The 23,659-nt window shown below is 39.9% G+C and overlaps 1 long non-coding RNA gene across 1 annotated transcript in view; it reads left to right on the plus strand.

The window, feature by feature from the left end:
* LOC142197456 (uncharacterized) overlaps positions 1-588 on the plus strand; it is a 114,037-nt gene extending 113,449 nt beyond the window's left edge. Inside the window, exon 3 of the long non-coding RNA XR_012715316.1 lies at positions 479-588. This is a non-coding gene — a long non-coding RNA (uncharacterized LOC142197456). The remainder of the gene's footprint in view (positions 1-478) is intronic.
* The last annotated feature ends 23,071 nt before the right edge of the window (positions 589-23,659 follow it).

Genomic DNA, 23,659 nt, shown 5'->3' on the forward strand with positions numbered 1-23,659 from the left:
TGGATGGAACTTGCTAGGCCTAAGGCCCAACGTTGCAGAAATAATACTAATACTACTACTAATAATAATAATCCGATGAGCTATTTGAATGAATGCTGTGACCTCTGTACTGAAGCATCGTGCATTGCATAGAGAATGTGCTGGATTATTACAGTTGGGACCCATTCGCTTAAATGAAGTGGAGCTGCAGACAGCTCATATGATTTACAGATGTGACATCACTGGTCTTTGATGTGCAAGCGGCACTTACACAGGTGCTTCTGCTGATCTGTGGGGATCTCAGGTGTGTGACTCTCACCAGTCAGATATTGATAATCTTATATTCTCTACAACTTCTGCTGCATGTTAAGGGAACATGAGTAAATCAACACAATGTCTATATTGCTGAATAATATCTGAATAACTTTTTCTACAACTATTTTAAGATCATTTCCTTTGCATAAAGAAATATTAAGATTCTCTGTGTCTGTCTTGCTAGCCCACACTTGGGTGGTTACTGGAAGTGCAGCAGCAGAGATCCAACAGCCATGTGAATTTGACCAGTCACAGTCAGAAGTATGACAAGAATTCATCTAGAGGAAGTGGTGGTTGGTGAGTCAGCATGACTAATTTCGTTCATTATAAGTTTGAATTTTTTTATACCCTTTTTGAGCTTGTAGGTGTAAATGCTTAATAAAAAGAAATACAGTAAGCTCTGCAGCCTTGGATCCCAGGATCTTCTGTTAAGTGTCTGCTTTTTCTTATGAATAGTTAAGGTGTATAGTTAACTTCATCAGAGTTGGAGAACCTCATAGTCGTCTAGAGGGTATGTAGATATGTATGCTATCGAACAGGTTATTTTATCTGTAATACTGTATAGCAGTACACCGCTTTATAACTTTATTGTATGATTGTGTTACTGGCAACATTACAGCATCACATTTGTCACAGTTTGTATCACTGGTGCAAGTCATATTGGATTTGAATGATGTGCTGGAATATTAACCTCAGACACCATGTATAGAGTCTTAAATATACAAAAGTTTCTTTTATAGAATCTTTTTTTTTTGTCTTGCATACAGCTGTTTCTTTTGCTGGATCTGTATTTCATATTTTTATTTGCTGAAATATGCAGAGTAAGACTTGTAGGATTATCGAAATATATGAATAGCGTCACAATGTCATGGTTATTATTATTTTGTACCACTCCACTTTATATAGTGTGCAACACTAGTTCGGGTTATATAATTTATTACTTTATAGCGAACACAAATGATACATAAGCTGGAATCAGCAAACATTCTTGTAGACGAGAAATGCTCATATATCACATTCTGCAAATTCAAGCCACTTCATGGCTCTAAGAATCTCAAGGATAAACTTTCACTCTGATAGTTGAACATACCTATGCTACTCCAGAAAGGTCTGCCATTTTTGGAATCAAGTTAGCGATGTCTATAGTTCAAAGATTCCAACATTATTCCATGGTTCTAGGACTTCTGGGGATCCATTTATTGGTGTCCAATTTCTGCAGGACAGACATCAATTTCCACATATAATTTACTAGTGAAACATGGTTTTCAGATTCTAAAAAATCAAGCAATTCCAAAAATATTCCTTTAGTTAAAATATTCCACTTAGATGTCTTATGTGACATATGTTGTACTCTTGTGACTGATTCCAGTGTAGAAATCTTTTTTCTTAATTAAATACTCAATAAGAATAGACTTATCATTGTTCTAACTGTTACAGCGGTAATGACCTTCACTTGGGTTTTTCATAAAATTCTTCTACCTCTTTGCCAGATTATGGTGAGTGTTGCAATCCTTCCATCCGTGATTCTAGAATTAATCATGTCTAGATTGTCTTCATTCAGCTAAATCCAAGCAAATTCTTGTATCATCCTGGTTCCTGACACTGTACGACAGGTAGATTATGTTGGAGAAGGTATAGATGTAACTTGCTGAACTATTTTAGCTGAGCAGAACGATCAGCTGTGGGTTAAACAGGACATTGTGGTGAATACCCTGTGTCCCAAATCTGTAGTACAGCATTTAGTATCTTTCATGTAAAAATCTCCTTCATTAAGGAAATTACCCACATGAGATATCAATTGAAATATTTGCATATTTAAGTCTAGAACTGGCTTTTATTCATATTTGCTCTATGTGATAGGTTTTTTGTACTTTGAATAATAATAAGGACATGTTCTGACTTATTGAAATGACCTTGCTGTTTGTAAAGTAACCGTATTAATAAAATAATACTTCATTCTTGAATGGATTGTTGGATATCTTAGGACGGTGTCCGTGCAAATAACTCCCTATGAAGGTCATTGTCCCACCTATAACTTGTTTCCCCACCCCAGGGATCGCCTACTCTTACACTCACCTCAAAGAAATTTTTGTGGAGTGGACTGTTCATACTTACAAACCTACTGATCATCTTTGAAGAAACTGAAATCGGTGTTCTTTTTCTGTGGTTAAAGTGAGAGCTCTTACCATTGCTATTTCCTATGGAACCCCCGACCAGATTCAGTGGAATTATGCTTAGGAAGCTTAGCGTTAGTCATTCTCTATTATACTTGCATTTAAAAAATAGCAACACCATTCTATATACTGTGTAGTCTTTCATCTCTGATTCATTTCTTATTTTATAGTAGGTTGAGGCAGTGGTTGTAATGACCTTTTCTGTTTTGTTTTTAAGTGTTAACGAAGATATTGCTGACTCATGTATGTCAAAATATATCTGGCACAAGATTCCAGTCAATAGCAAAGTTAGGGCAAATGTATGAAAGATATTCTGGCATTGGAACTGAGCTGTAGAGCAGGTGGGACCACAAGTACTGGACACAAAAGAGGATGTTCTCAATGAAAATTAAAAGAACACCAGGGGGTGTAATAACAGGTATATAAGAGCAATAAGCAGATCAGAAGTGGTAATGCCTCTGATAAGGGAGAGACTGGTACAGAGACTTATTACACTATGCATGTCCTGCTAATCATCATGGGGAAGGAGAATGCAAATAAGAGCTGGTTGGTGAAACGAGCAATTAAACATTACCCCTTCTGGCCCACATTGAGACTCTGTACAGACAAGAGGAAAAAGTCTTGCAACAGCTGTCTGTGGATGGGAACCACTTCCTTTTGGAGAAGTTATTGTCTATTATTCCTTTGGTTTCTTTGAAAACCAGGTATAAATCTATAGGGAGCTACCTTCCAAAATGTAGCGCCAACAGCAAATTCACCTTTTTTTTTTATTTTTTTTATTTTTTTAGGTCATTGTTGCATATTTCTTACTGCAAAGCAATAACTAGATATTTAACAGATGAAAATTTATGTGTAGATTGTTTTATTTACGGTAATTATAAGGAAATGCCTTTCCACCCAGTGATGTATGTTGACGGCATGGATAGGAAGGAGCACATTAATGGAAATTGCTGTATATTTATACCATCAAGATAGTGTATATTAGAGCCTGCATGCTGTTGTAATAGCTGAGATTGATGCTGAACCAGGCCATTATTACATCATTATTACATACTGTGATGAATAACATTCTATTACTAACCTTTGTGATTAGACAGAGATAGAGGTTATTGCTGTGTATGACACAGCCATTACACAATGTTATAATAGCACCAATCTCTGCCCACTGTTAGAAGAGTGTTCCTGATAGTCTAGCTGGGCTGTGAGGAACGCCGCCCCCTCCTCACAGCTCTCGTCCATAGACTAGTACTGGGGAGCATTCCTCATAGCTTAGCGTCATTGCTGGGCAGTAAGGAACGCCCCTCTGACAGTATAGCGCTATGGACACTGCTGTCAGGAGGGGTGGTCCTCACAGCCCAGCTAGACTGTCAGGAACGCCCGTCTGTCAGTGGTCAGAGATCAGTAACTGCACAGATCTCTCTTTCCCCGGGACACATAACTGGTAAGCCGACAGTGTGCTGAATTCAGCGCATTTTCGGCTTTCTAGCGGTGTATAAAACCGCATGTGCCTGAGGACATGAAAAGTTCTCTTTAAGGGACTGGGCATTGTGGAGACTTTGTGACTTGCATTGATTTGTTAGTAAAGTTTTAAAGGCAGAAATAGTAATATTCAACAGGAATAATAAATCTTATAAGATGCAGCTGACTTCTTTATAGTAACGACATGGTGTGTAAATTAAATGCTCTTGAGGAACGAAGCGGAAGTTTTGCAACCTCTTGTATAAGGGAAGAGGAAAGCTTACTGTTTGAGGCATTCATGAATGACAGCATTATTGCACGACCTCAAACCCACTAAAGATAGATACTGTATGTATATATATCTATGAAAGCATGTGAAATGTTTTCTTTGAAATCCATGCTTTTCTTATGTTATAAACTATAAAATGACTTTTATATGTTTACATTTATTATTTAAAATTGTATTTGTAGTTTAGTGTAAAACTAGCCTAAAGTATATCCAGCCTTTACTTGTCAGTGGTACAGTTGTACAATATGAAGGCAGTCTGACAGCTAGGTGCCAAAGTGCCACATGTTTCTTTGTGAGACAGAGGATGGAAGCATCAGATTTTCAAGTGTATGAAATGTTCTGAGGATGTCTTTATCTGCAGATATTATAGAGCAGCAAAGAGAAGAGGCTGAATAGACTCTGGAGCCCTCAGCTATAAAGTAAAAGAATGAAAGACTAAACCTCTTAGCAGGGCCGGCTCCAAGTTTTTATGGGCCCTTGGGCGACAGAGCCTCAGTGGGCCCCCTTGTAAAGGAGGTGGGGGAGTCGAGACACTGTGCGTTGCAGATGAAGCGAGTGACGTCATGCAGGAGTGTGGCGTCACCAACGCCATACCTCCCAATCTTTTAAAGAGTAGAAAGAGGGGCAAAATGTGCGGCGCGCTCTGCGCGCCGCTGCAAATTTAGCTCCACCCACTTTTATGTTGATTCCACCCATTCTCATTCATTTATTATGTGCTCCCACACAGTATAATCCTCCTACAGTCACCTGTAAATTATATGCCCCCCCTCCATCTCTCCCCCAGTTTCATATACACCCTTCCTCTGCCCCCAGTTTCATGTCCCTCCTCCATCTCTGTCCCCAGTTTCATCACGTTCTCCCCCTTCATCTGCCCACAGTTTCATGTCCCCCGTCTCTGCCCCAGTGTCATGCCGTTCCCCCCCCCCTTCATTTGCCCCTTCAGTTTCATTGGGCCCCCTCCATCTCTGTCCCCAGTTCCATGCCGTTCTCTCCCCACCCCCTTCATCTTCCCCAGTGTCATGCCGTTCCCCCCCTCCTCCCCTTCATCTTCCCCAGTGTCATGCCGTCCCCCCCCCCTCCCCTTCATTTGCCCCCTCAGTTTCATTGGGCCCCCTCCATCTCTGTCCCCAGTTCCATGCCGTTCTCTCCCCACCCCCTCCATCTGCCCCAATGTCATGCTGTTCTTCCCCCCTCCATCTGCCCCAGTGTCATGCTGTTCCCCCCTCCCCTTCATTTGCCCCCTCAGTTTCATTGGGCCCCCTCCATCTTTGTCCCCAGTTTCATGCCGTTCTCTCCCCACCCCCTTCATCTTCCCCAGTGTCATGCCGTTCCCCCCCCCCTCCCCTTCATTTGCCCCCAGTTTCATGGGCCCCCTTCATTATGTTTCACCTTAATATGTAATACAAAACAAACACACTCACCTTCTATCACTCACCTTCCATCGTCCCCCGACGCTCCTCTCTCTCACTCCAGTCACATACGCGATGCAGGAGCTGTGAGATCAGCTCCTGCTTGGCTACGGCCCAGCTTGCGTGTGTAGGCGTGATGTGATGACGTCATCGCGCCTACACACGCAAGCCGGGCCGGAGCTTTAAAGCAGGAGCTGATCTCACAGCTCCTGCATCGCGTATGTATTCCAGCTCATCGGCGACTATGCCGTGCGCGGACGCCGGCCCTGCCTCTTAGGCTAGGTTCACACTAGACTTGGCCTCTCCATCATGTCATTAGGGTCCGCATGGGGACTGGAGTGACAGAGAGCCTGTCTGCTAAAAAAGCGATTACCCACAGACCACATAGGCTGTAATGGGGTCCACTGTGTGCCGACTGGGTTTCCGCCGGTTTCATGCAGCACTTTTCTCTTTGCTGATTTTCAACGGACCCTATGGAGACTCCAATGCAGATGTAACCTAGCCTTAATGATTTCTTTTCTGTATAGTGATGCTGAAAGAATAGAGGCGATGTGCTATGTGGATCCTGAGCAATCATGGGGTGTACAGTAGAAAGACTCTTAAACAGCTGCTGGTAGTGGGGGAGTGTGAGAAAAGGTTGTATAAAATAGAGAAAGTTGTATGATGAGCAATAGCAGGCAATGTTCTGAACTGACAGAATGATCTGTGAACAGCTAGTTAAGTGGATCTCATGGACTCTATGGTGGAAGTCTGTATAATTAGCCCCTATATAAAATGTATAGATGACGCAAGCAATAGTAATAAATGTAGCACATTCAAGGTCTGGTGCTCTGCTGTTTGATACGGGAAACTCTTTTTAAACTACTCATCCCTTATTTCTAGCCAAAACATTCTCAGTTAAAACCCTGACCGTGTTATTCCAAAGTTTTCAAAATTAATCCAGTTCCCATCGGTATGAATAAAGGTGATAATGCCACGTAGTAGTACTATACACTGCCTAAAATATACAGCTATAAGCTGAACAAATCTTAATGTAATACCTGTGTAATATTATGGCACACTGGTGAAATACTACAATCATACAAGTCCCACATAATATTGACACACATTGCAGAAATAACACTGTTTACATTCTATCATATGTGCCCTCAATTGTGATATACAGTACAGTGCATTGTACAGTACATACAGATATATAGTTCCCTCCGAATACTATTATGCAATGCTTACTTATTATTATACTGTACATATGTAGTTATAAATGCAGATGGTCTCTTCATGTTATGAGTTTACATAAAACTATTGAATCATATTACATTTGCCAGCATCATGCAGTTGAATATAGTGTGTGATATATAAATACACACACACCAAATAGAAATATTAGGTTATTACTGTTATTTCACTAAAATGTACACCTTGCTGCTGTTTTTCTATTTATTGGGGTACAGCCGAACCTGTTACATACAGTCTGATTAGAATTAATAGGTGGCTTGGTAAAGAGAGTATTCTAGTAATAGTCATTTGCATTGCTCAGTAAAAAAGACTTTGTGAATTAAATCTGCAAATACCAGCTAAAGTAACTCACTCAAACCTCACACCCACTCACCGAGATCACTATTACTGGTATTATCACTGCCTTTACTGGCAGAGTTTGATAGTTTCATTTCATATGATTAGTATGACTTCATTTCTCATGATAGCATTACTTAGCAAAAACAGAGTGAAAATGGTACATACTGTTTTACTAAGGGTTTGAACTACTTTTTGAAGAAAACCATTATGGAAATAACATCTCCCTTTGTGATCATCCTTACATCTGATTCACATGAATGTATGAAAAATGATGCAAGTTGCATCTGAATGTATATACTGGAGTGTTTATATCGGGTATGTAAATTGACACCAAAATACAAGCCTACACCGCTACCGTTAAAATTGTCATGCATATACTGTAAAATAGCTCATGGATATACCGGAGTGTTTAATGCACACACTCCTGGTTATATCAGGGTTATGAGTTTAAGTTCACTCTGTCAGTAGTCCCCCTAAGCGCCCTAAAGGTATATGCATGAGCTACTCCTATGACAATTTTAATGGTAGTGGTGCGTGCTTGTATTTTGGTGTGAATTTATATCACCAATACACATTCTCCCACCCCATTATTTTCGTGCAGGATAGACAAGGGATTTAGAGGCACCTGGGTTGGGACATTCTGTTGCAGGTGTTTCCTATAATCCTTTCCTCCCTTCACATATTGTGTATATATTATCCCCAGAGATTTAACATAGGGGCTATAGTTGGTCTGTCTTGCTTTGTGCTCTGTTGGTCCACAAATTTTGGACCATATTGGACCTATAAGCAAACTGAGGATAATTTTGAATGGGAATAATGTGAAGGATACATAGAACCGCATGTCACATATGGTCTTAGTCCCTCAATAACACTTTATCACATGATAGAACTAGGGTGCGTGTATATTCTGTCATTATTTTAGCAGTATTAATAAAATAAAAAGCAAAGTTTTATTTAGGAGGTGTTCACACTTGCACCTGTGTCCGCCCGCCGTTCTATTTCCCAGATTAATTGCATAGGTGATCAATTTTAACACTCATTCATATGATTGGGTTTTAAAAGCAAACTGCCGGTATCCATATGCAGCCTGTCTGCAGGGAAACCGGGGTTTTTTTGTTTTTTTTTGGCCGGACAAAGTCAGACTTGCAGGACTTTGTGTCCCTGCAAAAAAAAAAAGCAAAACCCAAAAAACTGTTTCACAGCGGAGAGGCTGCATATGGACACCGGCAGTCTGCTTAACAAACCCATTGCAATGAATGAGATTTTTAAACTGTCCGCCGGCAAGCTGTCCCTGTGCAGTTTTGCCTGGCTATTCGATGGACTCAGAGTGAGAAGAGTGGCATTAGTGTGAGCGCCCCCTTACAGATACAGAAACTCCACAGGATAGTAGACAGGACAGGGGTCAGCAACCTTTGGCACTTGTGCTGGGGTCTGCACTTCAGGCATATTCCCCTGGCACAGGGCCCTCTCTGCTGTTTTAAATAGCTAGCAGTCTTGCTACAGGTGGCAGTCTCTCTCGCTATCCTTTTTCTCATGGAAACACAATCTAAATGGAGGAAGCACTACAGGTGAAAGTATGAGAAATGACGCCCTAGTGTCCAAGCATTGAGGAAGCTTGTCAGGGAGAATCAATCAATCATTTTTGTACATTGAAGTAACTGCAGAAGAACAATATATAGCAGCTGAACATGGTAAAGTAGGTGTTCATTCATATCAACAAGCCGAGACAGATTTGTATGGATTCATTCAGCAATAAGGGATAACAATGAAATCCAAGTTTAATAAACAAATTAATTGATTGTGATTATGGTTTGCATTATGAGTTTCATGTGAGTTACAGTTATTGACACAAAGTACTTTAGCTTTCAAAAATTGCCACACCATGGCAAAAAGTTGCCAACCCCTGGCACAGAGTGTAAGTGTCACATTGCTAGGGGTCCCTCTTGCCTTCTCCTGAGGGAATGAAGTGCCAGATAATATTGATGAGCTATCCTGAAAATAAGTCATCAATATCAGATTGGCAGGGGGTCTGACCCCTGGGAGCCCCCTGAAAAGTAGCTGCTATATGTGAAGCAGATAGCTGTGTTGTGTGTGTAATGGGTGTAATGGATAGTTATAGCAGCTCTATTTCCATTCACTGGAGCTGCAGTATCTCAGCACATCTGCTATACAGAGAATAGGGATATCTACTTCCGGCCCATTTCTCTGTCTAGCAGCTGAAAGAACAGCTGATCAGTGAGTTGGTCCCCTGCTGATGTGATATTGATGACCTATGCGAAGACTTGTCTTCAAGGCAGTGATGGGTACCTCTTCTTTTTTTTTCTTTTTTTTCATAAGGCAGTGCAAAGTTTAGAAAATTGCAACTTTTTATGCCTTGTATCTCAGAAAACTTGTGTACAGGGTATAATAAATCTGCCCCAGTCTTTCCAGGTTGTTCATATGTTTGTCGGATTTATCGGCCTGAATATCATGCTGGAAGAATGAGTCCTAGCATAATGGTTATGTCCGCTTCTAGGAGTCTCTGCCTCCCAGCACATACCATCCTGTAATTATAGTACGGAACAGTATATCGCTGGAAGTCAGGGACTCCTAGCAGCATAGAAAACTATTATGCTGGTTCCTCGCCCAACATGATTTTCAGGCTGGTAAATCCAACAAATACAAGAAACTCTGTCGTGTGAATTTAGGGTTGTGCTCCTTTAAGGAAGTTAAACAAGCCTATGTCAATTTAAAGACTTTCCACAGCTGTGCCTGTCAGAAGGGAGTACAGCCTGGGAATAGGGCCAAAGTGAAGCACTGTACTGTCTTATCTGAATTTCAGAAGTGGAGATGGTCTACTTGTAGTTCCTGCCAAGATACTGAATATTACTTGTGCCCACTGCCTACCAAATACTCATGGCATAGGCGAGGTCTATCAGTAGGATTAGAGTTGATAAATGTCACTGATAGTAACACCACTCCCCAGCTTGAGCCTTTGTTATACAGAAACTTCATCCATTGTATGATTTTAGGTCCGTTATTATTTTTCATTACTCAAGCATACTTCCCAATAGTTTTGCTGGTCAGGGGGGTTTTGCTCCTGCGTACTTCTATGTTCTTCAGCAGTCTTTTATTTAAATTGCTACAAAAGTTCTTCTGAATATCTAAACTAGTATGTAAAAACTGACTAGACAACACATATACAGAGGGTACTAAGTATATATGAAGTAGTACAATATAGTACATTTATTGATACAAATCTATTGATCAATACTAAATTAGAAGCAAAGAAGATCAGAGAATTTTAGTCATAATGTGTGACCCCAGGAAAATATCCTCATACTATACTTGCATGAACCCACCATGTCACTTATTGCTGCTACTACTTTTTTTTTTTTACTTTTTGGGTCTGGATATGTGTAAGTAAATTCCTTTTATTAGTTTTTAAAAATAGTCAATTATCCTTGGCTATTCTCCATTGAAACAACTTATGAAGGGTCACTACGCACCTATCAGTACAAAATAAAACCTAGTTTTTAAATATACCAGTTACTGGCTATATGTTACAAAACTAGTTGTCATAAGCATAAATACATAAAATATACACACAGGGCTATAATGCCCTTGACATGTAGGCACAACAGAATGGGGAGCATTTATCGATGGCAAGGACAATGCCCTGGTGTCCATTATCTGTGTTCTGTGGTAACCTTTAAATATACCTATACATATATATATATATATATATATATATATATATATATATATATATATACACTATATTTAATACTATTACAAAACAACTGTAATGGTAGATGTCCTAAAGAGACCACCCTGCATTAATCCAAGAAGGGGCACTTAGCCTGGACCGTGCTCTATATCAGTGTACTCGATGACATGACCAGGACTTCAGTAGTCCTATATGGTGCCACTGGAAAAATGCCAAAAACATGATCAGGGCTCGTTCACATCTGCGTTCTCCTCTCCGTACTGCAGGTTTCCGTTTCCTGCATAAAACAGAGCAGGAGACGGAAACCTGCAGGAGTCTTTCTCACCCATTCATTCTCCAGCTGGCAGACTTTACGTACACTGTATAATTTGTGAACTGCAGCCTGAAACATTAAACTTGTTTTAGCTCAGTTGGCATTGGCATCGGCATCTTGTGCCTGGAACTCAGCATATCCCTGTTCCATATTTCATTAAAGACTCTGAACATTTCCTTCCTTGCATATGTGAATGTGCGACCAACAGAGAACATTATGTCCTAGATTATCCCAACAGCTGCCAAAGAACTGCAGTCCAAGTCTAGTGCACTCTCTTGTTTATTTGTCTATCTCTCTTTGTAAAGTTGGCACCTCCATATTGTGAATGAACCTACTGTAACTCACATTGATTATCTCAAAGAAATCTTGCACTTTTATTTTACTTTATTTTAGTGTCAGTAATATTTTTGGTTTTCAAGGGAATTTATCAATTGAAAATGACTTTCGATCATACAGAAAGCATGTTATAGAGCAACAGGAGCTGAGATTGATGCATCATTTTTTGGTAAAAGATTCAGTATAACTTGTCATCTATCATTGAAATCTCTGACAGCTATCTCTGTATGCACAGTCATAGAGGGAAGGATGTCAAACTCTGATACAACCACCTCCTTGACATCTCTATATAGAAGCAGAGATTTCAGTGGATAAATGACAAATTATATTGAATTACACAAATGTGTAAATCAGGTCCTTCTGCTTTATGGCTACTTATTTGACAGCATTTTTCATGTAATAGGCTACTTTTTTAAATACATTAATTTTGTGTTAGATTCAGTCAGACAAACTCAGAGGCTTATTTTTGAATTAGTACATGCTCATGGCTTTCATAGCCCTTAAAGGGGTCATGCCATGTAACCAATGGCTCCCCCATCAATCAGAAAAACAGGGGACTGAAAGTCCTCCATGCTTTCTCCAAGTGAGTGAAGCGTCGGTGCCATTTTATGACCTGAGCCTCCATTGACTGCCTGCTATAGGACTTCTTGGACTGCAGTGTTCAGCAGCCTTATAGAAGTGAATGGGGCAATGATAATACAAGCTGGTGCTTCATTCACAGGAAGGACACAGGGGGACTTTGATTCCCCCATTCTCCTTACCACTGGGAGACCCAGAGGTCTGACTCCACAAGTGATCTTTCTCTTTCCGCTCCATACATTCACCATATAATACCACTATACAAGGGTCAAATATCACCATACATATCTATAACTATTATAATGTTACTGAATAAACTGCCAACTTTACAAAGAATACCACTACATAAGGACCAAATAATACTGCTTGATCTAGAAACACTTATCGCCACATAGTAACTGAATATTACCATTATACTGAATAAAACATAGATATCTGTTCTACACAGATATTCTGCAGACAAAGTTAGTGAATATACCTGTATTTTCCTCCATCATTTTAACTATGATTGTCCAATTGTAGTTACCATATATACTCGAGTATAAGTTGACCCGAATATAAGCCGACCCCCCCTTAATTTTACCACAAAACAGGGAAAACTTATTGAAAACTTATTGACTCGAGTATAAGCCAAGGGGGGAAAATGTATGACATTCTGTTTATGCTCATGTTAATCCTAGCCGGCTTCAGGCCTATATGGTAATATCCCAGATGTCACGTGGTCTGGGATATTACCATATAGGCCCAAAGCCTGTGGTAGTAGTAATAGCTGTATCTGTATGACAACATGCTGCTACTGCTATCATAATCATCATGCAATCAGAAAGGCGTGCCCTCTCAAAAAAAAAAAAAAAATTCTTTGGTAAATGGGGTTTTTAGTTTAAAAAAAAAAAGAAAAGAAAAATTGCCATAGTTGTAAAGAAAACTTTACAATGCAATTTTCCATGACGTCCACCATGACAGCTACACAAAAAGGTTGACTTCTGACACACTGTAGGGACAGGTACTGAGAGACTCGTTAAATACACCACTCCCACCAGCATACGCCAGTGTTTCCTGTCCCTACACAGGGTCTGGATGAGAGGCTCTTCTCCTTCAGGGGGAAAAGGAAACATTTTACCACCGTCCCGGTCCGGTCGTAGTCAACGGCGGCTGCCTCCTTGGTCCATTAAGGACACAGGGGTCTCGCTGAGGCCTGCCCCCGGGTGATGTGCTCCCCCCTTCCGGCGGTCCGTTAGGGCTAATGCAGGGGGGAGAGAGGGTGCCGACTCCGGCCAGCACACAGGGGAGGAACGGCCAACTTATGGCTCCTGGCGTTCCTGGATTTGGTGCACATGAGGCGGCTGGGCGCAGTGGCATGTGCCTGTATGGCTGCAGGATCACTTGATTCCAGGAGTTCTGGCTACACAAGGTGATGCCGGGCGGTGAGTGAATTAGGCCGCATTCCTGCAAGGTATGTGGTGTATCACTGTATGCTCCAGCATGTCGCTCCCTGAGGCACAGCTGTTGATCACAGATCCCCTGGCTACTTCCAGCTCCTCTAGTGTTGTGAGTACTTGGAGCAGCTGCTCTGTACCTGAGTTATTCTTTTAATGGGGCAGAGTGTAAGTTGGGCTTCCTTTTGGTCTCCAATTTTAAGTAGAGACGGAAGGTTCCCATAGGAGCAAGGGTGTATCAAAAAGTCGCAGGAAATGTCCACTTTGTAGAAAAGAGTTGGATGATTTCTATTCTAAAGCCCTATGCTCAGGAAGTACGGCGAAGGCCCTTAAGGAGGGAAAACCGACATTTGGAGGACTTGCGCTCTTTAATTAAAGAAGAAGTCCAGTAATCCAGTTCTAGCCTCATGTCCTGTCTAGATCAGGATGATGACAGGAGAAAAAGTATGCTTATTTCTCCGCCTGTTCTGATAGGGGTGTATATTATTACACATTTCACCTGCTCGGATAAAGGCGTATGTTATTACACATCCTGCCTGGTCTAATAATGGTGTATGTTGTTACACATTTTGCCTATTCTGATAAGGCTGCATATTATTACACAGTACGCCTGTTATAATAAGGGTGTGTGTTGCGCATTCTGCCTGTTCTGATGATGGTGTATGTCATTACACATTCTCCCGGTTCTGATAATGGTGTATATATATACATTCTGCCTATTCTGCATCCGGGACAGTGTCCAGATCTTTTCTGGAGGGAGAAGGTTCTCATTCTGTCCTTCCTGGATTCTGAGAAAAGGGTTAAGTCTATTGAGCCACAACTTATCAGTTTCAAAAAAGAAATTTCACTTCAGAATACAGGGATGAATGATTGAATGCTTTAGGTAAAACCATGAACATTGAAGAGGTAGCTTTTTTTGATCGCTATCGCCACTTCTTGGCACTTAGGGGAGATTCAGGCCCTCTCTTTTAGGAAACCGTATCTTAGAATCACGAGTGTCAGGATTGTTTTAAAGCTAGACCCAAATTTTATGCCTTTAGTAGTGTCTGATTTCTATAGAGACCCCTTCTTTTTGCTCTCATAGAGAAAGGGAGTGGCTGGCATTAGATGTCAGAAGGGCAGTGGTCGTCTACTTGAAAACCATCTCCTCCTGGAGGAAGGATGACAATTTGTTGGTTAAATTTGGGGGTAGAGGTAAAGGATATAAGGCTTCCAAAACTACCATTGCAGGATTAGATTAGGGCGACAATCCGGCAGGCTTACCTTCTAAAGAATCTACCAGAGCCAGCGAACGTCAGAGCTCACTCTCCTAGGGCAACTTCCTCCTCTTGGACTGAGAGTCGGGGGGGCTTCCTAGAGCAGATATGTGAGGCTGCCACTTGGGCTAGTTCACTGACCTTTGCTAAACACTACAGGTTAGATTTAGGTTCTGTAAGTGATTAGCCATTGGACATAAGGTCCTTTCGGCGGTAATCCCACCCTAGGAGTTGTAATCTGGTTTATCTCCTTGTGTAGCTGTCACGGAAAACCGGAGTTAGACTTACCAGTAACTTTGTTTCCATGAGTTCACCATGATGGCGTCTAATTACCCTCCCTAATTAAATATTTATTTGGCTGTAGTTTATATTTTTCATCACCTTTCCTCTGTAATTTGGTAAACACTGGTGTATGGTGCTGGGAGTGGTGTATTTAACGAGTCTCTCAGTTCTTGTCCCTACCAGAGGATCAGAGGGCAACCTCCTTGTGTAGCCATCATGGTGAACTCATGGAAGCAAAGTTACCAGTAAGTCTAACTCCGTTTTTTTTAATGCAAAGATAAAAAATAGGCAACTCAACAGTGTAGTAACTGCTGGTTTTTGGTTTTTTTCACACATTCCCCTCAACAACATTAGTAAAAACTAAACAAAATATTTTATGTTCACCAAAATGGAACCATTTAAAAATTCATTTTGTCATTTAAAAAGTAAACACTCATATGGTTTTGTTGATGGAAAAAATAGTAGGCTTATGTTAGATATTATTAATTCTGCACTAATATGGGGATATCACTACCTGTCTTTGAAGCAGAGTAACTTAAATAGAATAGAAGTTGAACCTGAAAGGTTGTCCAGGCCAAGTAATTATTTTTTAAATAGGCCAGGGGAGGTGGGGAAAAAAAAAAAAAAAAAATGTATGTATGTATATATATATATATATATATATATATATATATATATATATATATATATACTAGCTGTTACCCGCGACTTCGTCTGCGGTGATTGTAGGAGTGGGTATATACAGGCGCGGGTAAGGTTTTCATACTGTGTATAAGGGATGGGATATGAAATGTAACTTTGTATCTTGTTTTTTCTGTAATTCAGAGAATACGTGAGACTTTTGTGATGAATGTAATTTGTATTAGAGCTGCTATATATACGGTGTTGTGAGAAACTTTACATAGTGACTTTGGGACAGAAGTATTTGAAGTTAACCCTTTCCTGCCGATGGCATTTTTTGATTTTCGTTTTTGACTCCCCTCCTTCTAAACCCCATAACTTTTTTTATTTCTCCGCTCCCAGAGTCATATGAGGTCTTAATTTTTCCTGGGACAAATTTTTCTTCATGATGCCACCATTATTTATTCTATATAATGTACTGGGAAGCAGGGAAAAAATTCTGAATGGGGTGGATTTGAAGAAAAAAATGCAGTTCTGCGACTTTCTTACGGGCTTTGGTTTTACGGCGTTCACTGTGCAACCAAAATGACCTGTCCCCTGTATTCTGTGTTTCGTTACGACTCCGGGATACCAAATTTATATGGTTTTATTTACATTTTGACCCCTTAAAAAAATCCCAAACTGTGTTAAAAAATTATTTTTTGAAAAGTCGCCATATTCTGACAGCCGTAACTTTTTTATACGTGCGTGTACGGGGATGTATAGGGTGTCTTTTTTTGTGGGACCGGGTGTACTTTGTAGTTCTACCATTTTCGGGAAATGTTATTGCTTTGATCACTTTTTATTCAATTTTTTATCAGAATAAAAACAGTGGAAAAATGGCGGTTTGGCACTTTTGACCATTTTTCCCGCTACGGCGTTTACCGAACAGGAAAAATATTTGTATAGCTTTGTAGAGCGGGCGATTTCGGACGTGGGGATACCTAACATGTATGTGTTTCACAGTATTTAACTACTTTTATATGTGTTCTAGGGAAAGGGGAGTGATTTGAATTTTTAATCCTTTTTATTTTTTTTTTTTAATATTTTTTTTACTTTTTGTAAACTTTTTTTTTGCATTTATTAGACCGCCTAGGGGTATTGACATGGGTGGGCGGTGTCGCGGATTGTCAGAGCAGTGGAGGTCGGCAAACATGGCTGCTCCGGAGCGTTAAAGAGAGCCTCCTGGAGTATCGTTAAGCTGAGGGGCAAAGTGGTAAAGTATATGTATATGTGATTGTGTGGGGTTAGGGGCGAGGCTGTAGAGGGCAATATGAATTTTGTGGCTTGCTATGGTCCAAAGTGTGTGAGATTGCAGAAATGGTGGTGTGAGTTTGGGTTTTGTGGGGGTCCTAGGAAAAATGTATGCGCTATTGTGACGAAAAGTAGCCTATTGCACAATCGGGTGTATTAACTATGTTTGTGGAAAATTTCAGCCAAATCGGTGGAGCGGTTTTTCCGTGATTGAGGAACAAACATCCGAACATCCAAACTCACAAACCCACAAACTTTCACATTTATAATATTAATAGGATATAACTCACTTGGACAACTCCTTTTAAGGCCAAAACAGAGTTGTGTCTTAAGGGATCATACTAGTAGTAGATGGCGTAAATAAATTTGAAAGACTTTGTAATATATAGTGCATAGTGCAAAACCCTGCATATACATAAGCATATCATACTGTGTATCTTACCAATGAGAAGTGGTTTGGCTCACCGTAGCGATTCTCAGGGTGCCATTGTAAGGACCTGACACAGCCATATAACAGCATATAGCTTGTTAAAGGCACACCATTAGGAAGTAGTTGCTATAGTATTATATATAATAAGTAGTGAATCCTATCCAGTGGATCCCAGATGTTTCAGTTGTAAGACCTTTTTCAGTAGGATACATCACTCATCAGCTTGTGGTCAATGTAACAAATCCATACATGGATCAGTCTTTCCGTATCTCAGGCTGCTTCACATGTGAGTCCTCTTACTTATAAATATGGTATACCTACTTAAATGCACATGTGGTCTCGTGTATGTTAGGGAACTAGAGATGAGCGAATAGTATTCGATCGAATACCTCGCTCCCATAGGATTGCATGTAAACGGCCGAACACCAAGGGGTTAAGTGCAGTGAATATTTGATGCGCTTAACCCCTTGGTGTTTGGCCGCTTACACGCATTGCTATGGGAACGAGGTATTCGATCGAATACTATTCGCTCAACACTAGATATGACCTAAAATAAAGAAAACCATATTTCTAAACATAAGTCTACCATCAGGAATCCATATACCATTATATGTGTCTGTTATTGCCCTTGTTCTAATGCATCACCCTTTGTCATTATCTCCCATTTTTTTCCATTTTGATTCATTTCATTTTGATTTTATTATTGCATACGTCGTTTGGTTTGTTTTAGTTTTTTTTCTTTTACTTTGTGTTTTCATAACCCCTTTTATTCATTCTAGAACATTTCATGTTTCGCTTCTCCTTCCTCCTTATATACTGTTCCAGCCCCTTGTGGATGCACACTAGACCTTGCCCCTGCTACTCTGGAAACACTGGCTTTCTTCCTAATATAGGAGCAGCATACCACCCTGATGGCATTCCTCCCCTCACTCCTGACGACACACATGGACAAGGATTTTTCTTAAAGTACTTATAACTTGTTTTTTGAGCCTAATTGTCTTATATTTACTGTATATTTTGCCCTAAAACTGATGGTAATGCATCTGTTGGGAGCCCTGCTTCTGTAAATATACTCCTTCTGCTCTATATATGTAGTATGATTATATTATACAGTATAATCCCCTGGAGAGCCTCATTTTATTTTATTTTATTTTGCCACTATACTTCACATATGCTGTTATGACTTGGATTATGTGCAGTATTTGTGTGTGTTTACTTGTAATTAGTTACATGTACTGTATACTGTGCATACCCACAGCTTTTACAACCATATCCAAACAAAACCATGGGATTCTGAGTTGGCCGAGGGTGTAGATGGAGAACAGTAATGGTCCCAGGACAAAGCTTTGACGTACACGCAGTGGGGTGACCATAACCTGCATCTCTTCACAACTCACCATCCACATATTCAGTGTGCCCCACCAAAACACCACCCCACTACGTGTACCTCATAGGTTTGTCCTGGGACCACTACTGTTCTCCATCTACATCCTCAACCAACTCAGAATCCCACCGTTGGCCAGCAACACCGATATCTCTCTCAGGCCCAGATATTACTGTTTTGCTGTCCAGAGTGTCTAGCAGTCATAGCCGCCTCTTCTACTTTTGTTTTCTCCAACTCAACATGGAGCAAGCAGAGTTCATCATCTTCCTCCCATCACACAAAGCCCCCCCCCCCACACACACACACCTTAAATATACAGATCTCAATTCCTGACAGCGTTTTATATCTCAGTATACATATATGATTTCCTGACAGTTTGTAACAGCAAATTACTCAAATCTGTAAATTCTATCATAATTGTAAGGGTGTCCAACTATATAATAGTCATATAACATAAACCATAACAGTAACCGATTCCAAGAATTCTAAACAAATCTTTCCAGCCGTAAAATAAAGGAAAGTTTAGCTGTCATATTGTACTTTACACAGGCAGTTGCTGTCCTCTAACTAGGGTACTGGCCAGGACACTAGGCCATCATGCCTCATGCTTGCCCCCAGTGCATCCTTCCCTCTGACTGTATTTCCATGGTCCGTTAGAGAGATATTGCCACCTGGAGTAGCAGAGAGTCCTGTGCCAGGTAAATATGCCTTGTGTACCGATTCCGGTACCAGTGCCGAGGGATACTAACCCCTGGTCTAAAGGATGGTGATCTTGGTGATCTCCATGCCGAACAGTATTTTCAGCAACGAATCGCTCTGGATCTGTAAGAGGTATCATGATGAATTTGGTATTTTAAATATGAGATTCTGCTGATCATCTTCAAAACCTTAGAGAGGACCTTTCATGTAAGAGCAGTTTTAAATACTGGTACATACATCCTCTGCTACTAAAGTGCCACTCGCCTGGGCAGCAGGGAAAGGGTTAAATGAATCAGGTTTTTTTAAAAAAAAAATGGACACATTAACACCAGTTAGTGTCCGTTAATGGCCATTATGATATGCGTACATACTGTATTTGTTAGTGGTGTTTTTTTTTTTTTTTTTTTTATAAATAAAATATAGCCTTAACTTCAGGCAAAAACGTCAAACAAAACCCTGCTCACACTAGCTTAAAAAGTATGAAGTTAACTATACGTGTGGCTTACTATCAGTCACATGAAAAAACAAAATGGTCTCACCAGACTGTCAATACCTCAGGACAGACTAAGGCGCCTCCACTCACTCCCAGAATCTTCCCTGAAGTGCAGGCTCTGCAGTCTTTTATGGGTAAGTAACGAGCCCAGGACACACAACTGGGGCTGAGGCCTACTCAAGATTCGCACTGGATCTCACATAGGTTAGAAACCTGGGGCTTATATATTGGGACTCCAGCACTCTGCCTGTGACCTTCTCACAGTCTATCTATCTATCTATCTATCTATCTATCTATCTATCTATCTATCTATCTATCTATCTATCGGTGACTATAACTAGTATTTTTGGGTACAGTATTTATAATGGATTCCAGGTTACATGTTAAAATTAATGAAGTGACAGTCCACAATGTACAACTTAACATCTATATTTTTTCTCTTTGTCCCAATTTATCTTAAATTTGCAATAGGTAGTGATATAAAAATAATTGTACCATACTGTTTCTACGACACTTCTCCTATAAGGGCTATATTGGTCCATGGACACGGTCCATAAACAAACCTTGTGTAGTCTCATACTGCAGTCATACCCTCATCTAGCTCTTACTCCATACTAACCTACCAAACAGACAAATGAGGGAAACCTGACTAGAGGATCAGACTATACAAGACTTGTTTGTTGTATGCTACCATGGAGACACATTGTCTGCATATAAATGGTAGGAGTAAAAGGACAGGAAATTTTTCACTAAGGGGAATTGCTAAATTACAGGCAATGAGACTATTAAATTTTGGTTGCAAAGATGAGCATAGCCTTTAACTGTATTGTATACGATTATGAGAGTTAAATAAACATGTGGTAATCTCACCATTAAATCATACCAGAAATGCTAATCATTTTTTTTTTTTCATGACTATATTGTTACTACTAAGGCTATGTTAACCTATATGGTATATAACTTGAGTGGAGTTTCCGCAATTCTTTTTTTTTTTTTCCTTTTAATCAGGCAAGTTATTTAGTTAAAGGCCTAAACTTAAAGGGGCTCTATCATTGGGAAATGTAATTTTTAGATAAGCACATCCTTGCATAGCCTTTAGAAAGGCTATTTCACATGTACCTTTTGTATGTAAATTACCCCAGTAGATTTTGAATAAGTTTGTTTTTATTCACATGCTAATTTGCCTCCAGCGTGCACCCGGAAGTCTCACCGTGCACTCCTCTCTGCTATTCTTTGTGTATGTATAGCAGAGGCTGCTGTGCTGATGACTCATCTCTGCTGTACATAAACATAGAGCAGACCATGCACACAGACATTTCCGGTGCACCGTGGAGGCTAATTAGCAGATGAATAAAAATGGACTTATTCAAAATCTACTGAGGCAATTTACATGCAAAAAGTAGGTGTGAAATAGCTTTTCTAAAGGCTATGCAGGGATGTGCTTTATCTAAAAATGACTTTTCCCAATGAAAGAGCCCCTTTAATCTATCTTTAGCAATAGGCAAAAATAAGCCATGAAACGCAGTGTCTTTTACTATATGGATCAATGGTAAAGTGGATCAATAGAACCACTGTGATGCACTATATTGGGACCTTATAGGACACATACTGGGATTGATCCAAATTCTTTTGCAATACATGTGGTTTTAGTCATGGATAAGAGTATACCTTATTATTATGTATCTAACTTTTCTGTAAGTACTATACTGTTGACCCAGAGATCATTATTTCTTGGATGAAAATGGCATTTGTGCATCTGTTTTGCATGTGAGACGGTCATATATGTAATTTTTTCATACTTCAGTTCTTCATATCTCATTAAAGGAGATTTCACTCATTAGATCCCTCTCCTCTGTATTGGCCCTGTAATATAGACGAACCTTTCTACAATAAATTACACATAATGGTATTCCATGTACAATGTACATCACATCCTCACAGCTCTAAGGTAATGATGGTTTTGCTTTAACCTTGTTTCATTTTATTGATAAGACTGTTCATAGCTGCAAGTAAAATCTCTTACTAAAGCGATTCCTTAAATGGCCGCCTATTTGTGTTGGCTTTTAGCCTCTGTTATTATTTTTTTTATCTATCTTTGGGGAGATATTACGGAGTTTCATAAAGTGCACTTGTGTATGTATGCTGAGTGTTTGTAATTTGAGCGCATTGTAAGGTTTATTCTAGTTCTGACAAAGCAGTGTCTGATGACCTGGCAAATATGAAGCCCTTAGACATTTGCCAATGTTCTCAGAGTTGGCCTCAAAAGTGCAATTATGTAAATGTGTCCCTATTAAGAATCTGTGTGTTGTATAAGTTCACCTGCTGGCACCCATGGCAGTTATAGAGGTGCCTGGATCCAGTCCTATACCATACCATATTAAAACACCTGAAATTTTCTATAGATTCTTTTATTGCCACTGACTGCTTTGATAAAGATTAAGTTCTTACACGTCATAACGCTTGGGCATAAAGACTTTGCTGCAGTTAAAATCTTCCAAATATTTGTTTTTAGAGAACTAATTTTAGCACCATAGTAAAACCTGAATTGGGAACTGCTCCATATCCATATTGGACCAAGGACTGTTCTAGCAGCACTAAGGAAGCTACTTAAAGGAAAAACTGACCATAGCCCATGTTGCTACTTTAAGGCCTTTAGACAAGAGGTTCAATCCTGTGTGCTGTTGTGTCATGTGCAGGGCTCATTTGTCCAGAGGAACTGTAGGGGGAGCAATTAGTGCATGCACTCCAGTTACTGGTTGTCAGGGGGGTGACGGCAAGCCAATTTTTAACTATTTATATGCAGAATAAGAACAGTGAAATTAACTGTAATGTCCCAGGAGATCTTTTGGACCTTTGCAGTGGGAGTCTACGTTACTTTTTGCTTTATATAATAAGAAATCTAGTCAATGTTTTTTCATGTTTCAGGATGAAATAGTATTTTTGAGACTCTACATAAATCATGAGTATTCTCCTAAATTCTAGGTTTAATTTTTTATTTTCTGTTTTATATAACTTTTATATAACTGACTAATCTCAAGTCTCTGTTTTTGAGTAGCTTGGTCATATATATAAAGGCTTGCCCACAATCTGATGACCTTTCATACTTTTTAGCAGTGGGAATGTTCTTCTAGAAATCGTACATGAATACAATGCCGTGTGGAATGTCTACTTTGCCATATACATGAGCCCTTGAGATAATACCGAGAACATATACAATGGGTAACTTGTCATCTCCATGATACCTTAGGGGAAACATGTAGTAGTGACAGACCCTCTGAGCTTAGGTACTACTTTCATATATAAGCCCTCCTCTGATAATTATTGGGATTTTGTCAGAAGACTCATACTACCCAAACTGTAAGATTCATTAAATTGTGGCATGCTGCGTTATTACACGTAGGGACAGACTGGTCAGTCTGGCCAAGCCAGGCAGGGCGAAGCAGTTAAGGAGCAGCCCCTTGACATTTGTTTTATAGCATGTTATCTTCCAAAATATCACAGTATTCCAGTGTAAAATATAGCTGTGTGTAACTAAAGAGCTTGTCAAAATTTTATGCTACCTTTAGTACCAGCATCATGAATCTCCTAATAACCTCCTTTTAATAATTGCCATTTACAATCTATCATTA

The sequence above is a fragment of the Leptodactylus fuscus genome, chromosome 3 (assembly GCF_031893055.1).
Source record: "Leptodactylus fuscus isolate aLepFus1 chromosome 3, aLepFus1.hap2, whole genome shotgun sequence".
Classification (NCBI taxonomy): domain Eukaryota; kingdom Metazoa; phylum Chordata; class Amphibia; order Anura; family Leptodactylidae; genus Leptodactylus; species Leptodactylus fuscus.